Here is a 7164-nt window from a genome sequence, read left to right on the forward strand (position 1 = left end):
TGGTGTTTGCTGAAATGCAAAAAATCTTTAATTCTGCGGTTGATGATGTTGGTTTGACCAACGAAAGTTTTTAAGCAAGTGATTTCTGTGTTACTTTCTGACTTTAGCAATTAACTTTTTTTTTCTTTATTAGAGCTCTTTGATGAGATTGAAAGAATGCATAAAATTATTTTTTAATTTAAATATTTATTTTTATTTTATATCAAAACGCCATGTCTGACAACAAGCTCGTAAAAACACTCATGGATGCCGCCACTCTTACTGGCCTAGCCGCCGGAATCGGCTGGGCTGCCAAAAAAGTTGTGAAAGAAAACTTCACATCCGACCCAAGCAGCAGTTTTATGAACTATGTAAAGTTCACAGCCGTCGTGGCTGGCAGCGTTGCACTTAAACAGTATCTCGAGGACCAGAAAATTCTCCCAACCAATTAAAAAAAATTAGAATAGTATAATAACAAAATGGCAAGCGTCGCGATTATGGCTGGAGGAGCTATCTTGAACGCTGCTGCTTTCATTGGCGGCAATTATCTTGCTAAATACTTTGGTGGAGGAGAAGATGCAGCTTTAAAAGAAAAAGAAAGGCACGACAAAGCTCTAGAGGCTTACCAGGCAGCTTACGCGAAGTACTCTCGCGACCGCACGAAGCTTCTCGACTGGATCGAAACCAACTCGGAAATAAAAGAGCAGGCCAAACAGAACTTCACAAACACTGACTACGCTTTCAAACTCTACAACCAGGCACATCCTGACAAACAAATGATTCCTCCGAAAGAGCCCAACTTCTCTGATTTTTATCAGCCAAGCGAGCAGCAGAAACAAGGTGAACTGATGTTCGTTGGCGCTGGCGCGCTTGCACTTGGGTACGCTGCCTTTCGGTTTCTTTAAACTTTTATTTTTTTCTTGTATACACATGGATGCAAAGATCTCGAAAGTCTACTATAGCCCCCAGGGCTACTGGAAGGGAATTGCTGCGATAAAAAAATTAGCCGAGGCTGCCAAGGTTTCCGAAGATGCCGCAAAAAAGTGGCTAGTTAAGCAGGCCCTTTGGCAGATCTACCTTCCGGCACCACGATACGTTCCTCGCCCAAAATTTGATGTTTCTTCTCCTAACTCGGTCCACCAGGCGGACCTTCTTTTTCTGCCACACGACAAACTGCCGCGAGGGCGAAAAGTTTACAAATACGCGCTGACTGTTGTTGACGTTGCCAGCCGTTTCAAAGAGGCCGAGCCTTTGACCTCTAAAGATTCAACTGAGGTTGCAAAAGGTTTTCAGACAATTTACAGGCGAAGTGCACTAAAATGGCCACAGATGCTGCAAGTTGACCCTGGTCGCGAATTCATGGGAGCTGTTACTAAAGAAATGGAAAATCACAAAACCTATATTAGACGCGGGCGTGTTAACATTCACAGAGATCAAGCTATTGTTGAACGTTTTAATCAAACACTGGCAGGGCGCCTGTTTGGTTATCAGTACGGTGTTGAGATGAACCTGCCATCTGGCCAGCGGTCGACAGCGTGGGTAAAAAGGCTTCCCGAAGTTGTTGCCGCTCTGAACAACGAAGTTACCAGTCTTACTGGAAAAAAACCTGCTGCTGCAATCAAAGAAAAGGCTGTTTCGTCAAAACCGTCCTCAAAATATACAAGACCTGTTGGCAAGAAAGAAAAAAAACTCCCCTCTCTCGTTAATGTGCGATATCTCTACCAACCTGGCGAGCTAGAAGGCGGCGTAAAAAGGGCTACAGATCCGATTTGGTCATTAAAAGTCTACAGCATCGAAAGGTCTGTTACTAAACCTGATCAGCCAGTGCTTTATTACTTGCACGATGGTCCAAAGCGCGGCTTTGTGCGTGAAGAATTGCTTATTATTCCTCCAAATACACAGTTACCACCAGAAAAGCTATAAACGTTCTGTTTATGTCGGCTTTGTTTCGCAAAACTTATACCCGTAAGCATTTGTATGTATCCCATCATCCGCTATCCATCGCTTTGAGTCAAAAGGCGACAGCGAGACTTTGTTGAGATGCATTCCGTAAATCTCATGACCCTCGCTTCTAAGTATGTTCATTCCATGCCATAACTGCTTTGTTCCAAAAAGCGTTTCTAAATAATTTTCGTGCAAGATTTTCTTTTTTACCACACACTTTTTTACTCCTTTAGCTTTCTTTATTTTTTTTTGGTCTTCTGTCAGTATTGAATACATTTTTGGCCTCAAACAGACACACTCTGAAATTGGTGTTCCTGCGCATTCGTCTTTCATTTTTCCCAAGACCTTTTTGTTTTCGTATGAATGAAGTGAATGCTCTTTTGGGTAGTCGCTTGTGTCGTATAGAGTTTTGTTTTGATAAATATCTTCGTAAATATCCTCTGTTTCTATCTCCAGCAAGAAGGCTGTCAGTGTCTGTATACAAAAGCTCGCAACGCTCCCCGTACTCCTTTTTCAGGTGGTTGTAATAAAAATCGTACATACATAACTTGCTTACGTCAAGGATGGTCATGCCTGTGTAGACCGGTTTATTAAGAAAAAGCCTGCTTTTTCGCATGTCTATTCCAACTAGATCGTTTGAAAACATTACATGCCTTGAATACAATGGGCTTGCAACTAATTTTCTTAGTTTATTTGTTTCGTCGCTTCGCGCTATTCTTATGTCTACACGATTTCTCAGGTTTTCCATTGTTTTTCCAAAAACCGAGTTGTTCATTAGCTTGTAAAAGTTCTTTTCAAAGTCGTTCTTTGCTTTTTTTCTGAATTCTGTGTTCATCCGAATGTAGGGCTCCATCCAGCATTCCTGTTCAAACTCTAAAACCCTGTGCACTTTTTTGAGTTTCATCCCCTGTTTTAAATAAAACTGCAGGTTTCGGTAATGCACGACGTAATTGCTTTTGTCTTCAAGAGTTAAAACAAGCTTTTCAGTGTTTGGTGGTTGCAATTCAAGATTTTTTATTAATTTCTTTTGAAAAGGTGAAAACATTTCTTTGTTTATTTTCTTTTTCTCTGGCGCTAATGGATAGCTGCTGTGGACGTCGTGCAGCTCTTTCGGATATTCTAAGTCCACCTCTAAAATCCATCCAGCTTTTGCAAACTCTTTTTTTGTAATTATTTCTTTTTCTGTTGGCATAACCTTTTTCCATCTGAAACCACTTTTTGGGAGCGGCTTGCTCATTGCCCACCCGTAAAGGTTATTCGCATCGAGATACATTATGTATTTTTTTGGCTGACTCGGGTCAAATCCCTCAACATATGGGTTGTTTGCCTTTGCATATCTCTTGCTTACCATCGAAATCCCGCCTCTTATTCCCCTTTCGACAAAGAGGTGCATTTCGTAGTCTGTGAGTAACTCAAGCTCCACGCCTGTCTTTTTCAAAAGTGCGTCCCAAGAAAGGCCTGGCGACGTGTAATAATTCGCGGGGTCCAACTCGTACTTCTCAAGACAGATTTTTCGAAAGTTTTCAAAAACGTCGGCTAACAGGGTCACGTCTGTTTGAACATACAAATCGTGGTAGTCTCCCAAGGTCTTGCAGCCAAAGGTTTTCCACACTTTTTGCGCGTGTTCATACTCTTCATCTGTAATGTGCTCGTCGTTAAGTTTGCTGTAAAACTTTTCTTTTTCTGGCAAACTTGTTTCTCTAAATCTTTCCCATGAGCCCATGTATTCGTAAGGATAGATTCCCTTTTTGCAAAGAAGTTCAAAACATTCTTCGCTTTCTTCAGATTCCAAAATATCCTTTGTTATATTTAATGCCTCCTTTGGTGTCGCTTCTACAAGTTTTTCAAGCTTCCCAAGTAAAAAGTTCAAACTGTCAATAAACCTTAAACCCCCTAGTGAAAATGTGATGTATTTTTCCATGTTGTTTGCGACACACTTTACCTCTTTCTGTGCCTCTTTTGAAATCTTTGACATTGCCTGCATTAAATGGTGCGCATCATAACCCCTTAGGTTGTGAAATACAACTGGTATTTGGACTGTTTTTGGATTTATTCGCATTATTAAGTTACACACGTTGTGCGCGGCTCCTCGAAACTTGCCTGTTATGTGGCAATGGTCCTTTACCACATCCTTGTAGTTCGGCTGGATAAGCGGCTTTTGACAAGCTAAGCAATTTTTTTGGTTTTTCGCGGCTACTTTGTGTGTTTCTTGTTCTAGCCTTTTTAGCTCATAGTAGTACTCGGTATCCAGGCTTTGCTCCGCTTCTTTCGTTCTGTAATAACATTTTTTGTGTAGCTGTCCAAAGTAATTAAGCTCCTCATTATTTCCAATCCATACCGGCAAAGAGTCCAAAAAGTTTTGTTTCACCAGCGTTTTTTCGCAAATGTGGCAGTTTTCGGCTTTTTTAAAGTTTTCCCAGTCTTCTGACGTCATCACAAGAGGTTTTGGCAATGACAATTCAAATCTTATTTTTTTTTCTTCACTTAAAAGACAGTTCAAAAATACTTCAACGGCATTTTCTCCTCTGTAAACCATTGGTTTTTCGTTTTTGCCATCACTCCTTACAACTGTGTAAGCAAATCCGCATGCCTCGTGCTGTTCTGTTTTTTTCTGTGTAGCTTTTGCTTCGATTGTTCCAGTTCTGGACCAAAATCTTTTCTCTTCTGGCGGTCCTGGGGTCGCTCGCAGCCAGGAATTTTTCTTAACAATGCCTCAAAGTCGGCATAAATTACAAAAGGCACTTTCATTTGCTTGTGATAGTTTTGAAAAGAAAGGGTGTTTTTCCCCTCTTCCGGCATCTCAATCCTTGTCGGCCTGCCGTTAATGCCATTGCAATATTTTTTGTGGTTCTCGAGCAAGTCTGCTCTTGTAAAACCGGTCAAGCACATCATGCAAAAGTGTTTTTTGTTGTGTGATTTGCTCTGATCGTAAAGCAGAGCGCTTACTCTTTTTACAAAACAGTAGTGCTGAATTAATCCTGACTCAATTAACATAAGACAAATACGAGGAATGCTTTTTTCTTTTTTGCTTATTCTGTGCACAATCACACAGTCATTTTCCCATCCAAACACGTTTATTGCAAGGTTACTGTTTTGCGCCTCAAGCTTGTCAATCTGTTTTACAGGTGTTGGAAAATCTATACCATTATAGTTTATGTCATCGTTAACAGGGTATTTGCTTGTTCTTTGTGGATTTTTCCCATCGCTTGGTGGAAATAAAGCAGCTCTAAGAGCCCACTTCAAACATTCGTTACCCCTGTTTTGCACGTTAATAATTGCTTTCTTTTTTGCCAAATTAGCTGGAAGAGGCAAATAAGTTCCACCGCGCAATGGCTGATAGCGTGCAACGTTGACGTACGCTTTGGTTATTCTTTCAATAACCCAGCCTGAGCCTCTCTCTGACCAAGCCTCAATTTCTCCCTTTGCTCTTTCAATGAATTTGTCAAACTCTTTTTTTATTTGGTCTTTGTTGTTTTTTGTAAAAACGTGTGGTTCTCTTTCTCTAAAATAGTGTTCCATGTGTTGCGTCTCACCGTCTCTTTGTATCGAAAATTTAACTTCAAGTCCAAAGCTTGCTTTTAAGCTTCGTAAGTCATCAATTTCGCTTACTAAAAGTTCATAAAACCTTTTTTTGTTTTTTCTTGCAAAAGTGTAAAGATCTTTGTTGTTTTCGTTAGCTTCCGGTATGTTCATTTTCCATACACGGAGCCATTCGTTAAAATCGGTGTGGGCCAGTAAAAAAGTTAAATTTCTTTAGGGGTTTCTTTGAAATTCACGAAGGTTTTCCTCCATCATAGCTTGCAAAACTTCTGACGAGTAACTTGCGGCAGCCATCTGTTGCATATACTAAAGAAAAATATTTGTTCAATTGAAAAATAATTGTGGCACATAGGTGGAGCTCTCTATTTTTGTGGGCGTAAAAAACTTATTAAACGTCTTTTTTTTTTTTGCAACTCGTTTCGCGAGAGGGGTAAGAAAGGCGTCTTGCGTTCCGCGCACACATGTACAATAGGAGTTATGGACACAAATTGTGACAAGGAGCGAGGCGAGCCTGGGCGAGCCGAGCGAGTTGTCACGGTTTGTGCCATAACTCCTATTGTACATGTGTGTACTCTAGTCGGCTGTATAGGCTAGAAGTATTAGGTTGGTCCCAAAATTTAAAAAATAGCCTCTAAATCAGTGCCGTAGCAAGGGTAAAAGAAGTGGGGGGCACACGAGCGCCTACAGCCGCTAGGGGGGTTTGGGGGCATGCTCCTCCCGAAAATTTTGAAATCTAGAGGCTTGGAAATGCTATTTCCAGCGTTCTCCAAGAGCTATTTGTGATTTACGCATATCGTAAATTTGAGACATGTTGACATTTTTGTGACATGTTGAGACATTTTTAATCATTGTTGTCACGATTTCTGGTTTGTTTTAGTTTTTGACTGTTTAATATTGTTGTGCATCTTCCTACGTACATTGAAAATGAAAAGAAGTACAAATGTTATTGTTTCAAACCTCTCGGTAGATAAAATTTTATTTTCAACATTTTATACAGGTCTGTTTTTTACTTTTTGGAAAAAAAAACTGGGGGGCACGGGCCCCTCCGGCCCCTCCCCTTGCTACGGCACTGTAAATCGAAGCCAATTTACAGCCTTCGCTCGAAGGCGATTAGTAGTGGTCATATTACGCTCCATTTTGCCTTTTCAGGAGAATTGAGAGGCAAATTGTGACTTTCTTGGAAAACTAGAAAGGTTTATGAGCAAGTTGATATAAAATTTGTGGCTAAATGATGCGAAAGAAATATTTTACAGTGTTACAAAAAGTGCCTATTTTTCAATTTTCGAGACGTTGTGACGGGAGCTGACAAGGAAAAATATTTTATGGCTCCTAACGCGGCCAGAATATCATTTCAAATCAAACCAAATCTGTTTTAGTTCTTACCACGGTAAAGTCTTTCAGTTGACAGAGTTTCAGGCAAAATTATTTTTTACGCGAAATTGAGTGGGTGTTTCTAAGAAAGACGCCCTCTTAAGTATGCAAAACCTTGCACCGGGATTTTCGGTGCAAAACTCCTAATAACAGTGGAACAAATATCCTAGCTGTACCACGCTTCAAAAAAACCTTTCGAAAGCGCTGTTTTTTTATTTGATTTGTTCTTTACTTTTTGAAAAACGTCTTTCTAGCAGTTACATGTAAAACCACAACTTAATTAAATTAAAGTGAAATTATTTGCTTTATTATTAAAAGCAAACAACTGCA

The 7164-nt window shown here is 40.2% G+C and overlaps 1 protein-coding gene across 1 annotated transcript in view; it reads right to left on the reverse strand.

Moving 5' to 3' along the window:
- LOC144658924 (uncharacterized) overlaps positions 1-7164 on the reverse strand; it is a 122296-nt gene that overhangs the window by 62666 nt on the left and 52466 nt on the right. The window lies entirely within an intron of this gene.

Source organism: Oculina patagonica, chromosome 1 (assembly GCF_052425735.1).
Source record: "Oculina patagonica isolate OP01 chromosome 1, crgOcupat, whole genome shotgun sequence".
Lineage (NCBI taxonomy): Eukaryota > Metazoa > Cnidaria > Anthozoa > Scleractinia > Oculinidae > Oculina > Oculina patagonica.